This window comes from Copidosoma floridanum, unplaced genomic scaffold (genome assembly GCF_036245765.1).
Source record: "Copidosoma floridanum isolate Cflo_tuat_1 unplaced genomic scaffold, Cflo_Japanese_pri ptg000020l, whole genome shotgun sequence".
Lineage (NCBI taxonomy): Eukaryota > Metazoa > Arthropoda > Insecta > Hymenoptera > Encyrtidae > Copidosoma > Copidosoma floridanum.
Window position 1 is genome coordinate 10796105 of NW_028321897.1, and position 16554 is coordinate 10812658.

At 31.2% G+C, this 16554-nt stretch overlaps 1 protein-coding gene across 1 annotated transcript in view; it reads right to left on the bottom strand.

Annotated features, from left to right (window-relative positions):
• Positions 1–16554, bottom strand: part of Nos (Nitric oxide synthase) — a 2633257-nt gene that overhangs the window by 180874 nt on the left and 2435829 nt on the right. The window lies entirely within an intron of this gene.

The window sequence follows — 16554 nt, forward strand, 5'->3', positions numbered from 1 at the left end:
TCGATCTATTTTTCAAATAATTACTTAAAGATAGAATTCTGTCTTAACGTTTATTACCAGAGAACAAGTTATACGAAGCTATCAACGACATAGCTTAAAAAAGAAATGATCAATTTATGCATTGAATACTTTTTCGGTTTATTTATCGAATCATTACTTACAGATAGTAACCTGCCCTCGCATTTACTACAAAATAGTTTTCTATACAATCATATCGACGAAATACCTTGTACTAGAAATAACTTATTAACTGTGAAGTTTACCTTCTCGATCTATTTGTCGGATTCATACTTTAACATAGAAATCCGTCCCATCGTTAACTACCTGTGATAGTATGATTTAAAGTTAGTTGATGACATACTACGTAAGAAAGATAATCAGTTTATTGCAACATATACCTTTTAGATCTATTTATCATATTATTACTGACAGATAGAATCCAGCACTTACGTTAACTACCTATAAATATTTTATACAAAGATATCGACAACTTACTTTGTAAGAGAAATAATCAATTTATTGCGGCGTATATCTTTTTATCTATTATTTAAATCAACACTTACAGATATAATCCTACCCTCACGTTTACAACCAAATTTTTTTTTATACACAGATATTGACAACATACCTTAAAAGAGGTATAATCAATTGATAACATCGTATACACTCTTGATCTATTTGTTGAATGATTACTTTCAGATAAAATCCCGCCTTATCGTTCACTACCTAAGAATAATTTTAACAAAGATATCGATGACATATTTTGTAAGAGGAATTATTCATTCAATGTAGCATATACCTTTTCGATATCATTGGCATATAATTACTTTCAGATAGAAATTTGTCCTATCGTTCACTATCTAAGGAAATTTCGTACGGAGTTATCGACGACATTCCATGTAAGAGTAATAATCAGTTTTTGGAGCGTACATCTTCTAAATTTATTCATTAAATGATAACTTTAAAATGAAATCCTATCTAAACGTTATCTGTGAATACTCATAGAGAGAATCCAGCCCTTACGTTAACTCCCTGAAAATATTTTATATAATGATATCGACAACATACCTTGTAAGAGAAATTATCAATTTATTGTTATGTCTATCTTTCCAATATATTTTTTAAATTTATATTTTTAAATATAATCCTGTCTTATCGTTCACAACCTGAGAAAATTGTATACGGAGTCAACGACAAGATACCATGTTAGAGGAATGATGAGTTTTTTGCAGCGTATATCTTCTGGATCTATTAGTCAAAATTATACTTGCAGATAAAATCTAGCCCAGAAAATAACTACCTTAGAATATTTTATACAAAGATATCGAGAACATAACTTGTAAAAGAAATGATTAATTTATTGCAGTGTTTAGTTTCTCGATCAAGTTGTCAAATAATTACTTGTCGATAGAATTTTGTCTCAACGTTCACTTACTAAGAACATCTAATCCGGATATATCGATGACATACTTCGTAAGAAAAATGATCAATTTATTGCAGCGTGAGCTTTCTTGATTTATTTATTAAATTATTACTCACAGATAGATCCCTGCCCTCATGATTACTACCTGGTTATTTTTTATTCAAAAAATTTGACAACATACCTTGTACGAGGAATAATCAAATCATTGCAGCGTATACCTTCTCGTTTTATTTGTCAAATAATTACTTTAATACAAAATCCCGCACCAACGGTCACTACCTAAGAAGATTTTAAACAAAGAAATTGACGACATACCTTCTAAGATAAATAATAAATTGATAAGTTCGATTATTTTTTTGATGTATTTATCAGATTCATACTCTGAGCAATAATCCGGTTCCAACGTTTACTACCTGAAAAAATTTTATACGGAGATATCGATGACATACCTCGTGAGAAAAATAATCAATTTATTGCACGTTATGCATTCTTGATTCGTTTAATAAATTAATACTTACAGATAGATTCCTGCCCTAATGATTTTTTCCCGATAATATTTTATACAAAGAAATTGACAACATACCTTGTAACAGGAATAATTAACTTATTGCAGCGTAATCCTCCTTGTTTTATTTAAATAATTACTTCTAGATAAAATCCCACCCCATCGTTTACTACTTTAGAATATTTTAAACAAAGATATCAAGAACATACCTTGTTATAGAAATGATTGAATAATTGCAGCAAACTTCTTTAATCTATTTAGTAAATTAATACTTACAAAAAGAATTTTGCTCTCGCGTTTACAACCTCATAACTTTTTATAAAGATATCGACAACATACCTTGTAAGCAAAGTGATGAATTTTTTGCGGCATACTTCTTCTTGTTTTATTTGTCAAATACTTACTTTCAGATAGAATTTTGTTCCAACATTTACTACGTGAAAATATTTAATACGGAGATATCGACGACATACCTTGTGAGAGGGAGACTCAGTTAATTGTAGCGTATACCTTCTGAATTCATTAGTCATAATAATAGTTTTCGACAGAATTATGCCCTTGCGTTGTCTTCTTAAGAATATTTAATATAAAAATATTGACAGCATACCTTGTTATAGTAATAATAGCTTTATTGCATTGTATACCCTTTCAATTTATGTGTCAAATAATTACTTTTATACAGAATTCTGTGCTCACGTTAACAACCTAATAAATTTTTATAAAATGATGTTGACAACATACCTTGTAAAAAGAACTATCAATTTATTGCAGCGTATACTTTTTCGATCTATTTGTCAAATGATAACTTTCAGATAGAATGTTGTCTTAACGTTCACTTTCTAAAAACATTTTATACGGAGATATTGACGACATACCTCAAAATAGGAATGATCTTAGTGCTGTGTATACTTTTTTGATTCATTCATCAAATTGAAACTTACAGATCGAATTCTGCCCTTACGTTTACTACCTAATAATTTTTTATACAAAGATATTGACAACATACCTTGTCAGAAAAATAATTAATTAATTAGAGCGTATATTTTCTTGTTGTATTTGTCAAATAATTACTTTCTGATAAAATCCTGTTCTAATATTCACTACCTGAAAACATATAATACAGAGACATCTTCGACATTCCTCGTAAAAAAAGCGATTTATTCATTGCAGCGTATACCTTTTTAATCTATTTTTTAGAGTATTACTATTAAATAAAGTCTCGCCCTAACGTTTACTACCTTAAAATATTTTAAACATACATATTGACAACATAACTTGTAACAGAAAGTATCATTTAATTGTGACGTTTATTTTCCTGATCTATTTGTCAGATTTTTACTTAACTGAAATACTGCCATGACGTTTACAACCTGTGAAAATCCTGTACTAAGATATTGACAGCAAACCTTGTAAATAAAATGATTAATTTACAGCAGCATATGCTTTCTTGATACATCTGTCAAATAATAACTTTAAGATAGAATCCTGTCATAAAGTTTATTACCAGAGAACAAGTTGTACGAAGTTATCGACGATATAGCTCGTAAAAAAATAATCAATTTGTTGCATCGGATAATTTTTTGATCTATTTATCGAATCGATTCTTACAGATACAAACCTGCCCTCGCGTTTATCACTAGATAGTTTTTTATACAAGCATATCGACCAAATACCTTGTAAGAGAAATAACCAATTAACTGTTAAGCTTACCTTTCTAATGTATTTGTCGCATTCAACTTATGAGATAGAAATCTGTCCCAGCGTTAACTACCTGAGATAGTTTGATTTAAAGTTATCGACGGCATGCCTTGTAACAATGACGATCAGTTTATTGCAGCCTTTACCTGCTGGATCTATTCATTATATTAATATTTATAGATAGAATGCAGCACTATCGTTAACTAATCTTAAATATTTCATAGAAAGATATTGACATTATACTTTGTAAGAGAAATGATCAATTAATTGCAGCGTACATTTTTTTAATCTATTAATAAAAACAATACTTACTGATAGAATCCTGCCCTAACGTTTACTACCAGATGTATTTTTATACAAAGATAACGACAACATAGTTTAAAAGAGGAAAAATTAAATTATTACATCGTATACCTTCTCGATCTATTTTTTCAATGATAACTTCAAGATAGAATCCTGTCTCAACGTTCATTGCCTAAGAGCATTTAATACGAAGATATCGACGACATACCTTGGAAGAGAAAAGATCAATTCATTGCAGTGTGTACTTTCTCGATCTTTTTATCAAATTAATACTAACATGTAGGATTCCGCCCCTACGTTTACTTCTAGATCATTTTTTATTCGAATATATCGACAACATACCTTGTAAGAGAAATAATTAATTAATTATAACGTTTAGCTTTCTGATCTATTCGTCAAATTCATACTTCGAGATAGAATCCTGTCTCATCATTTACTACCTAAGAAAATTTTATACGGATTTATCGAGAACATACCATGTAAGATTTTTACTCTCAACTGAAATCCTGCCATGACGTTTACAACCTGTGAAAATCCTGTACTAAGATATTGACAACAAACCTTGTAAATAAAATGATTAATTGACAGCAGCATATGCTTTCTTGATACATCTGTCAAATAATAACTTTAAGATAGAATCCTGTCATAAAGTTTATTACCAGAGAACAAGTTGTACGAAGTTATCGACGATATAGCTCGTAAAAAAATAATCAATTTATTGCATCGGATAATTTTTTGATCTATTTATCGAATCGATTCTTACAGATACAAACCTGCCCTCGTGTTTATCACTAGATAGTTTTTTATACAAGCATATCGACCAAATACCTTGTAAGAGAAATAACCAATTAACTGTTAAGCTTACCTTTCTAATGTATTTGTCGCATTCAACTTATGAGATAGAAATCTGTCCCAGCGTTAACTACCTGAGATAGTTTGATTTAAAGTTATCGACGGCATGCCTTGTAACAATGACGATCAGTTTATTGCAGCCTTTACCTGCTGGATCTATTCATTATATTAATATTTATAGATAGAATGCAGCACTATCGTTAACTTATCTTAAATATTTCATAGAAAGATATTGACATTATACTTTGTAAGAGAAATGATCAATTTATTGCAGCGTACATTTTTTTAATCTATTAATAAAAACAATACTTACTGATAGAATCCTGCCCTAACGTTTACTACGAGATGTATTTTTATACAAAGATAACGACAACAGTGTTTAAAAGAGGAAAAATTGAATTATTACATCGTATACCTTCTCGATCTATTTTTTCAATGATAACTTCAAGATAGAATCCTGTCTCAATGTTCATTGCCTAAGAGCATTTAATACGAAGATATCGACGACATACCTTGGAAGAGAAAAGATCAATTCATTGCAGTGTATACTTTCTCGATCTTTTTATCAAATTAATACTAACATGTAGGATTCCGCCCCTACGTTTACTTCTAGATAATTTTTTATTCGAATATATCGACAACATACCTTGTAAGAGAAATAATTAATTAATTATAACGTTTAGCTTTCTGATCTATTCGTCAGATTCATACTTCGAGATAGAATCCTGTCTCATCATTTACTACCTAAGAAAATTTTATACGGATTTATCGAGAACATACCATGTAAGAGAAATGATTAGTTTATCGCAGCATATATATTCTAAATTTATTCATTTAATAATTACTTTAAGATAAAATCTTCTCTCAACCTTAACTGTTAATTCTAATAGAGAGAATCCAGCATTGACGTTAACTACCTAAGAATATTTTATATTATTATATCGACAACATATCTTGTAAGAGGAATTATCAATTTATTGTTAAGTTTATCTTTTTGATCTAATTTTCAAATTAATACTTTTAGATGTAATACTTTCTCATCGTTCACTACCTGAGAAAATTTTATACGGAGTCATCGACGACATACTATGTACGAGGAATGATCAGTTTTTTGCAGCGTATACCTTCTGAATTAATTAGTCAAAATTATACTTACAGATACAATCTAGTCCAGACAATAACTACCTGAGAATATTTTTTACAATGATATCGACAACATAACTTGTAAGAGAAATAATTAATTTATAGCAACGTTTATTTTTTAATCTAGTTGTCGAATAATTATTTGTAGATAGAATTCCGTCTTAACGTTAAGTAACTGAGAACATTTTATACGAATACATCGATGACATACCTTGTAAGAGAAATAATCAATCGATTGCAGCGTATAGCTTCTCGATTTTTTCGTCACATAATTCTTTTTTGATGAAATACCGTCTTAACGTTTCATACCTTGTATTATTTTGAACAGAGATATCAAGGACATACTAGGTAAGATGAATAATCAATTAATTGTTACGTTTATTTTCTCGAACTATTTGTTGGATTTATACTATCAGATATAATCCTGTTACAACGTTTAAAACCTGAGAAAATTTTATACGAAGATATCGACGACATGCAATGTTAGAGGAATGATAAGTTTATTGCAGCGTAAACCTTCTGGATCTGTCTGTCATATTTATATTTACAGATAGAATTCTGCCCTTACGTTTTCTACTTGAGAATATTTCATACTAAGATATTGACAACATACCTAGTAAGAGAAATAATCAATTTATTGCTGCGTATACCTTCTTGATTTATTTGTCAAATAATTACTTCCAGATAGAATATTGTCTTAACGATGACTAACTGAGATTATTTTAACAGAGATATTGACGACATACCTTGTAAAATAAATAATCATTTATCGTAGCGTATACATTCTCGATCTATTAATGAAATCAATACTTACGAATGGGATCCTGTCCTCACGTTAACTACCAGATAATTTTTTTGTACAAAGATATCGACAACATCCCTTGTAGGAGGAGAAATAATCAATTTATTGTAATGTTCAGCTTTTCAATCTATTTGTCAGATTTATACTTTCAGATAGAATCCTGTCTCTTCGTTCCCTACCTTAAAAAGTTTGATATAGAGTCATTAACGACATACCATGAAGAAGGAATAATCAGTTTTTTGCAGCATATACCTTCTGGATCTATTAGTTAAATTTATACTTACAGATAAAATCTAGCCCAGACGTTAACTACCTGAAAATATTTTATACACAGATATCGACAACATACCTTGTAAAAAGAATGATCAATTTATTGCAGCGTAAGTTTTGTCGTTTTATTTGTCAAGTAATTACTTTTTAAAAATTATGCCCCCACGTTCACTACCTGAGAATATTTTAATCGAAGATGTCGACGACATATCTCATGAGAAGAATTATCCCTTTATCGCATCGAATACCTTTCTGTTCTATTTGTTAAATACATACTTTTAGATAGAATTTTGTCCCAACGTTCACAACTTGAGAACATTTTATACGGAGATATTAACAACATACCTTGCAAAAAGAATCATCGATCCTTTGCAGCAAGCATACCCTCCAGATCTATTTGTCAAATAATTACTTCTCAATAGAAATCTGTCCTATCGTCCACTACTTAAGAAAATTAATTACGTAGATATTGACGACACACCTTGTAAAAAGAATAATTAATCGATCGCAGCGTAAGCTTTCTTGTTATATTTGTCAAATAATTGTTTTTAGATAAAATTCTGCCCTAACGTTTACTACCTGAGAGTATTTTAATCGAAGATGTCGACGAAAAATAATTAATTAATATACGTTAATTTTCCAATCCATTTGTCAGGTTCATACTTTAAGATATAATCCTGTTTCGAACTTAACTACCTAAGAATATTTAATATAAATATATTGATAACATACCATGTAAGAGGAAGGATCAGTCTATTGCAGCGTATACCTTCTGAATCTATTTCACATATTAATAGTTTCAGATAAAATTCTGCCCTTATGTTGTCTACCTAAAAATATTTTATACAAAGATATCGACAACACACGTTGTAAAAGAAATGATTAATTAATTGCAGCATATACCTTCTTGACCTGGTTGAGGAGTAATTTCTTTGAGATAGAATTCTGTCTTAACCATAACTACCTGATAAACTTTTATACAAAGATATCGACAACATCCCTTGTAAAAAAAATGATTAATTTATTTCGGCGTATACCTTTTCGATTTATTTTTTAAATAATAACTTTTCAATAGAATTCTGCTCTTACGGTTACTACCTCATGATTTTGATCACAGAGATGTCGACAATATACCTTGTTAGAGGAATGATTGATTTTTTGCAGCTTATACCTCCTCGTTCTATTTGTTAAATAATTACTTTCAGATAATTTGTTTTACCGTTCACTTCCTGAGAATATTTAATACGAAAATAATGACGACATACCTTGTAAAAAGAATAATTTATCCATAGCAGCGTATAACAACTTGATCTCTTTGTCAAATAATAACTCCTAGATATAATTCTGTTCCATCGTCCTCTACTCACGAACATTGAATACGGAAATATTGATGACATACCTTGTAAAAAGAATAATCGATTCATCGCAGTATAAGCCTTCTTTTTTTATTTGTGAAATAGTTACTTTTAGATAGAATCCTGCTCCAACGTTTACTACCTGAGAATATTTTATTCGGAGATGTCGACAACATACCTTGTAAGAGAAATAATCAATTATTCGTGACGTTAATTTTTCCAATCTATTTGTCAGATTTATATTTTCATATATAATCCTGTTTCAAAGTTTACTACCTAAGAAAATTTCATACGGAGATATCGATGACATACCACGTAAGAGGAATGATCAGTTTATTGCAGCATATACCTTGTGGAACTGTATGTCATATTAGAAGTTTAAGATAAAGTTCTGCCCTTACATTTACTACCCAAGAATATTTTCTACAAAAATAGCGACAACAAACATTGTAGGAGGAATGATTTATTTATTGAAGCATATACCTTTTTGATCTATTTGTGGAGTTATTGCTTTCAGATAGAATTTTGTCTTGACGTTTATTACCTGAAAACATTTTATACAGAGAATTCGACAACACATCTTGCAAGAGAAATGATCAATTTATTGCCACGTACACTTTCTTGATCTATTTATTTAATCAATACTTACAGATAGAATACAGCCCTTACGTTAACTACTTGATAAATTTTTAAACAAAGATATTGACAACATATCTTGTCAGAGGAATGATCAATTTACTGCAGCGTATACCTTCTCAATTTACTTGATACCTGATCACTTTTAAATAGAATCCCGCCTAAACATTCACTGCCAGAGAATATTTCATACGGAGTTATCGACGACATATTATGCACGAGGAATAATCAGTTCATTGCAGCATATACCTTCTGAATCTATTCGTCATATACATACTTACAGATAGAATCCTGCCCTCACCTCTACTACCTGATACATTTTTATACAAAGATATCGACAACATCCCTTGCAAGAGAAATGATTTATTTATTTTAGCGTATACCTTTTTGATCTATTCTTAAAATAATCACTTTTAGATAGAATTCTGCCCACACGTTTACTTCCCGATAATTTTTTATACAAAAATATTGAAAACACACCTTGTAAGAGGAATGATTAATTTAATGCAGCGTATACCTTTTCTTTCTATTTGTCGAATAACAACTTTTGGATAAGATCCTGTTTAACTTTCACTACCTGAGCATATCTAACACAAAGACATTGACGACATACCTTGTAAGAAAAATGATTAATTCATTGTAGCGTGTAACTTCACGAACTTTTTGTCAAATAATTACATTTAGACAAAATTCTGCCCTTAAGCTCACTACCTAAGAATATTTTATACACAGATATTGACAACATACCTTGTAAGAGGAATAAGAAATTTATTGTAGCGTATATCTTTTTGATCTATTTGTCAAATAATTTCTTTTAGATAGAATCCTGCCCTTACGTTAACAACCTGATTAATTTTTATACAATGATATTGACTACATACCTTGTAAGAGAAATAATGAGTTTATTGCAGCGTATACCTTACGGATCTATTCGTCATATCAATACTTGCAGATAGAATCCTGCTTTTACTTTTACTACCTGATGAATTTTTTTACATAGATGTCGACAGCATTTCTTGTAAGAGGAATGATTAGTTTATTAAAGTGTATACCTTCTTGATCTATTTTTACAATAATCACTTTTATATAGAATTATGCCCTGACGTTTATTACCTAATAATTTTTTATACAAAATGTTGACAACATAAGTCGTAAGAGGAATGATTAATTTATTGCAGCGTATACTTTTTTTATTATTTGTCAAATAATTACTTTTCGTTAAAATCCTGTTTCAACGTTTACTTTCTGAGAAAATTTTATACGGAAATATTGACGACGTATTATGCAAGCTAAATGATCAGTTTATTGCAGCGTATACCTTTTAAATCTATTTTACTAATATATAAAGCTTAGTTGCTTAAACCGTTGTAATTGCTAACCGTGAAAACTTTTGGATCGATTTCGCTGAAATTTTGCACACTGATTCATGACACATCCTAGATGGTTTTTGTATAGTTTTTATCTTACAAAATTCAATTACAAGAGCATTAAATAAGCTTAAAGTTTTGCAAAAATACGCTTGCTTTTCAATATAATCCAGTAGAATTTGCTAGTTGGCGTCGACATAAAATCGAGGCTACCTGCAACATAATTAAATTAGTGTTGTTATAATAAGCTGGAGTGTCTCATGGAAAGATGCAGTCGACTCTAGCAGTTTATCGAGCTGCATGTATAATATACATGATAGTCATGCAGCTGGATATCCCGGTTTTGGACGAAACTGCTCTCAAAAGAAGATGGGACTGAGGTCTACATTCACCCGGAATCTCGACAAATGTCACCATCAAAAAATTATTTTAACCGATGGCCGTCCCCAGCGTTATACCCGAAGACATATCAAGCCTGAGCACAACCTGCTTCACCTCTTTAGAGTTGTGATGCAGTTTCACCATCCCGCCTGGTGCAGTCAGAGAGTTTATGGCCACAAATGTAAGTCAGGGAAAACAGCTCTGAGGGGCACAAGCAGCCACAACGGCCATCTTCTTAGTGGTCGTGTCCCCAACGTGCATACCCTGCACATGTTTCCGTCTAACGATGAGCTGTTAGTTATCCAGGGAAATACCTGAAGACGAGATATTCTTTGGTCAGCGGCGTACCTCCCTCCATCAAGAACTTTCAGGGTATAAGTCAAACTACCCGTAGCCAGCTTTTTATCGTCAGGAATAGTAGTAAGGAATAGCTGGAAGTTTCACCACTGGCGCTTTTTAGGGCCATTATAAGTATTTACGTTCCCTACTTACCCATCAATCTCATCGGTTCTTTTTCGGGGCCACCTAAGTGTAATCTACCTAGCACACAAAAACATTTTTACTACCATTTCCGGAAGCGATTTATCAGCTATAAGACTATATTAATTAAAGACAGCCACTATCAAACCAAGTCAGCCATTCACTAGCAGTCGTCTCGTCCAGAGTTGTTCTTTGCAAGGCTAAAAACCCAGTGACCGATAACCCTATATTACCCTTTCGACTCTAAGCGTTCAACCAGGAATCACTGATCCTCTCCAAGGTCTGCACAGAAAAAACCTATAACAACTATGAACAATAAAAAACTTGATCCAACGGGACAGCCTCCACTTGGCAAGTATCACTAACCAATCTCCCCATCTAAGATCACCAAAACAACTCAATCTGCAAATAAAAAAGGTGCTTTAGACACCAACGTCTTTGACGATATACCAGAAGACGTTGGGAAAAATCTTTACAACTAGCTCCAAAGCTTCGGACTTTGTAATTTTTCTCTTCATTAGTCTGGGGCTTCAACAGCAGGCCACAGAAGATCATCCTGAGGTATCTAGGCAGTCACATTTGCTATTAACTGGAGTCAAGAAAGAGTTTACTTAAGAAGCTCACCGGTCTTTTTTAGGGCAATCGGACGTCGAACTACCTTGCCAACAAATATATGAGAATTTAACAAAGTTGACAGAAAATAGCCTTTGGGGGTCGCAAAAATTTTAAGCATGCCAAAAGTCACAAGTGGGTGAATTGGAAAAAGAACTTTAAAAGTATCTAATAAAAACAATTTGAGGCAACAAGAAACGGACGCAGAAAATTTATCGAGATTCAAACAGCAGCGTCAAAATCGTCAAATAAAAAATCCATTAAGCGAGAGATCAGCTTTTCATTGCACCCTCAAAGCAATCTCTGAAATCTTCAAAGATCATAATTCAGCTTAATAAATAAGAAAAAAATGTATTTGTGTTTCTGCGGCCATCAAAAATGTAAGGTTTAAGGTCCAGGACTTCGTTGCTCTGGTAATAAAGATGTGAGATGAAAGAAAAAAAAAATTTTTTTAATATACATTTTTTGTGTGTTTAAAATCTTAAACAAATTAACAGCTTTAAAAAATAGCTCTTTTCGTGAATGATACGAAAGATACTGCAAATCAACGGCCTTATAAGGCCAACAATTATTTTATGATATATAAAATGCACGATACTTTTCAGCATACTTATTTAATTTCAAGTTTTACCGCGTTTTACTTGACCAAATAAATTGTATGCATTCCAAACAAATGTGTTTTTAATAAGAAGATTTTGGTTTTAAAAAAAGTCAAACTATATCTAAGATTTCTAATTGAAAACGTTTAACATTACATGTCAACATACTACGGTGCTTTATTCAGTTAGTCTCGGGCAAAGCCGAAACGGGGTGCCGCTAGTTTGTCATATTATTACTTACAGATTAAATTCTTTCCTCACGTTTACAACCTGAGAATATTTTACAAAAAGATATCAACAACATACCTTGTAAGAAAAACGATCAATTTATTTTAGCGTATACTTTCTCGATCTATTTTTTAAATAATTACTTCCAGATAGAATTCTGCCCTCACGTTTATTCCCTAATAATTTTTTATACAGAAATATTGAAAACATATTTTGTAAGAAAAACAATCAATTAACTGCAGCGTATACCTTATCGTTTTATTTGCTGAATAATAACTTCCAGATTAAATCCTGTCCCAACGTTCACTACCTAAGATCATTAAATACAAAAATATTGACGACATACCTTGTAAGAAGAATAAGCAATTCATTGTAGCGTGTATCTTATCGATCTATTTGTCAAAATATTACTTTTAGATAAAGTCCAGATATTGACAACATACCTTGTAAAAGGAATAATAATTTTATTGCAGCGTATACCTTCCCAATCAATTTATCAAATAATTACTTAAAGATATAATCCTGCGCTTACGTTAACAACGTGATAAGTTTTTGTACAATGATATCGACAACATACCTTGTAAGAGGAATAATCAGTTTGTTGCAGCGTATATCTTCAGGATCTATTCGTTATGATAAAACTTACAGATAGAATCTTGCTTTTTCGTTTCCTACCTGAAAACATTTCATACAAAGATATTGACAACATACCTTGTAAGAGAAATAATCAGTTTATTGCTGCGTATACCTTCTTGATTTATTTGTCGAATAAATACTTTCAGATAGAATTTTGTCTTAACGATTTCTAACTGAGAAAATTTTATACTTAAATATCGATGACATATTATGCAAGCTAAATAATCAGTTTATTGCAGCGTATACCTTGTAAATCTATATGTCATATTGATACTTACAGATAGAATTCTTTGCTCACGTTTACTACCTAAGAATATTTATAATTTATACAAAGATATCGATAACATACCTTGTAAGAGGAATAATTAATTAATTGTAACGTTTACCTTTCTGATCTATTCGTCAGATTCATACTTCGAGATAGAATCCTGTCTCATCATTCACTACCTAAGAAAATTTTATACGGAGTTATCAACAACATACCACGTAAGAGAAATGATTAGTTTATTGCAGTGTATACCTTCTGGATCTGTTTGTCATATAAATACTTACAGATAGAATCCAGCCCTGACTTTAAGTACCTGAAAATATTTTATACAAAGATATTGACTACATACCTTGTAAGAGGAATGATTAATTTATTGCAGCGTATACTTTCTTGATTTAGTTGTCTAATTGTTACTTTTAGGTAGAATACAGCCCTGACGTTAACTACCTGAGGATATATTATACAAAGATATTCGCAAAATACCTTGTAAGAGGATTGATTAATTTATTGCACCGTATACTTTCTCGATTTATTTGTCAAATAATTACTGTCAGATAGAATCCTGTCCCACCGTTTACTACCTGAGAACATTTAATACGGAGATATCTTCGACATACCTTGTAAGAGGAATAATAAATTTATAGCAGCCTTCTCGATCTATTTGTCAAATCAATACTTTTAGATAAATTTCTGCCTCAACGTTCTCTTACTGAGAATATTTTTTACAAAGTTGTCGCCATTATATTTTGTAGGTGGAATGATAAATTTATTGCAGTGCATGCCTTATTGATCTGTTTATTAGAATACTACTTTTAGACAAGATAAAAGAGAGAAGGAGACAAACCTTGTCAATATTTTAAAAAACCTGAGACTTTTTAAACAAAGCAAGTACTAAAATTAAATAACCTGTACTTAATTTGTGTTTTTTGAGATTTAAGTTAGCATTAGATCTCTTTACATCAATAAGTTTTTACTTACTTTTTTTAATTTCTACTCTGAAATAATCTTATGAGGATAATTTAAAAAAATCAAGCATAACTATCTCTTTGGCATTAAATTTTTTAAAAAACTTTTTAATTTGTTATAAAGTAACGTTTAAGCTGTATTACCTTACAGTATATATTATCCTATTGAGATAAGTAGGTTAGAAGTAAGTGGTCAGTATTCTAGATTATATTTTAATGATTGAATTGCTTACACAGTTATCACAAGCTTATTATCTCTATTTTTTTTAACATTGTATATTCTTTATAACACTTAATATATTAAATATAAAAATATTTATTGAGAAGACTTCATGTGGACGTTTCTATACGTATTAGAATTATGGTTTAACCACTTTTCTACGCAACTAGCAGCCTCTCTGTTTTCGTTTCACCAGAGGATTACTTAGTGAAAAACCATAGTGTGTTGATATGTAGTGTAAAACTCTTTCAGTTAAGATTTTGACATCTTTTCTTGACAGTTCCGGGAATAAAAAATGTATTTTTTAAAATATGCAAGTTAAAAATCTATCAATCTATGAGCCATTTATGTTGCTAATTACCTAAACAATAAACTTCTGGAGCTTAACTTCTTTGATTTTTATTGCCACAGATAAAACATACATTTTTACCTCCTTTTTTAAAAATCTGGAAAATTTAGGTGATAACTACTATCAGGGTTACAATTAAAGCTGTTCCCTTACGTAACAGATTCTTTATTTATCAATTTTAACGCTGCTGGCTTAATCTCAATAAATGATCTTGTTAAGGTTTATGCCGATTAAAATCGATGGCATTTAAAAAATTTTAAATTTCTTTTTCCAATTCACTCTTTTGCAACTATAGGCATGGTTGAAACTCTTATAAGCCTTGGAGTCTTTTACTTGATAACTCTATCAAATTGTAATGTATAAATTGGCAAAGCAGTTCGATATTCGATGGCACTAACGAGGACCGGTAGACTAAGCTTTCTCTTGACTGAAGTTTCCAAGAAACGTGACTGCATGGATACCTCAGGATGATCACTTTAAGCCTACTCTTATAGTACTGGACTAATTAAGATGAGACCTATAAGCTCTAAAGCATTGAAAATAGTTATAGAACTCTTTGCCAATGTCTCCTGGTGTTGCTCTAGAGACGCTGATGTCTGAAGCACCTTCTTTTTTTTGCAAAGATAAGTCATTTTGGTGATCTGAAGCAGAGAGATTTGTTCATCATACTTGCTCACTAGAGACTGTCCCTTTTGCTCAAGCTTATATTTTTCATTGTAGCTCTACTGTTAGGCTTGTTTAACGCAAACCTCAAAGAGGATTGGTGATTCCTCGTTAATTACTTAGAATTAAAAAAGTAGTGTAGAGACGTTGGTTACTGGGGCTAATAGCCTCGTGACAAGCAACTCTGCTCGTGACATCTGCTGGTAAATAACTGACGTTGTTTAATAGTGGCCGGCTTTTATATAGTTTTTCAGTTAAATTAGTGCTTATTGTTATTATTATTATTATTTTCATAATTATCATTGTTATTATTATTGGTAGTATTATTTCTGTTATTAAAATTTTTTTTTGTTTTTTCGAAGTTGTCCGAAATTCTTTGATGCACAATAAAAGGATGACCTAATCCCTTTCTTATTTGGGACTCGCAGTGAGCATATGAATGCTTATTTCTCGCTACGGTGTTCGTCACGATGATAACTTAATGCCTACTAAACTAGCAAGACCTGTTTCCTGGAACACTTAGCTCGGAACCCACTTTCCCATTGATATTTCAAGCCAGGACCACTAAGTTTTTACAATTGACGTGGCCTACCATTTAAATGTTGTTATTGTTGTAATATTGCCTTCTATGTATTACGATCGTCTGCAGTTTTGCGAAAACATTGATTTCCGTTGCTTACCCTTGCCGATGGCTCAGGTAAGTCCACTCAGCTAACATCTGTAATGATCATCTAGCTTTCATCTTCTTAAACTTCATCTGTGTTTAGTAGACAACTTACTTTCGGCCTTTTTTAGTGCA